The following is a 1171-nucleotide window of genomic DNA, read 5'->3' as shown; positions in this document are numbered from 1 at the left end:
ATATATATATATATATACATGTATATTGTGTTTGTGTATCTGTGTGTATGACAAAGTGCGTGTTACGTGTAATCATAACACCGTGTGTGAATGTGTGTACCAGCTGTCTCTTGTGCCCAAATGACTAGAAACACACACGCAATTACATTTAATCTACACGTCGGCTGCACACAGCTATGTCCATTTATTGCAGAAATCATTTATATGAAGTAAATCTAGCGACCAGTTCTTCAATCTCATTCATTATGAATAGCAACGCATTCAGTGATCTGTCTTGGATCTTAATCAATATTGCAACCTTGACTTTGACACCTTCTAAATCTGATAATTTCTTCTCCAGCCACGAAGTCTCCGATTTATTCGGGGCAAAGAAAGTGCTTTCACTTTGCCTTGGGATATTGGATATCGTTTCCTTGCATTGAAATCCATCCTTCCAATCTTTCACGCATACAGAGAGAACCAAACAAACAAACATCGTATCACTGTTGTTTGGCGTCTGAGGACCTTTGATCATTTCTTTATATTGTAACTCTTTTCAAACATAAAAATCGATGTTAGAGCTATCTCCTGATTGGTCTTCTAGATCCGAGAACCTGAAAAGACTCAAATGTTTTTGTTGTTAAACTGAACTTTGAATAAATATAGGGGTTATCTTAATCCGGTATCCAAGCGAATACTTGTACTTATTCAGATTACTTACTGGAATAATGGGCGGTATTAAAGATAATGTTTAATGTAATCTTTGGGTAGAGAGAGAATATTTATTTGGGGTGTTTTAGTAACAAGATATTTATTTTGCGGAGAATGCGATAAAATATTTATTTTGCTGAGCTAGAAACTAAATATTTATTTAAGGAATTTGGAGTCACAATGTTTATTTTGGGGAGATAGAAACAAAATATGGGTTCTTAGAGACAAAATATATATTCTTTTCTACTACTGTCGGGTGTTATACGCAGTATTATTTATTCCATAGGTTTCAGTAATCGGACTGTCACCAACGCCGGTAGATGTTTTTTTTAGGAGGTTACGCAACTGTAACGGATGCGTCTACTTTTTTGCTCTTCCTGGAACTTATTTTGCTGGTTATGGAATAATAAGGCGAAAACAAGGCCTACTGGATTTAAAAGAATGTAAAGGAGTGGTTGTGTGGTAAGTAGCCTATTCACCA

Source organism: Octopus bimaculoides, chromosome 11, assembly GCF_001194135.2.
Source record: "Octopus bimaculoides isolate UCB-OBI-ISO-001 chromosome 11, ASM119413v2, whole genome shotgun sequence".
Classification (NCBI taxonomy): Eukaryota; Metazoa; Mollusca; class Cephalopoda; order Octopoda; family Octopodidae; genus Octopus; species Octopus bimaculoides.
The sequence above is the reverse complement of the archived record's forward strand: the minus strand, read 5'-3'. Positions refer to the sequence as shown.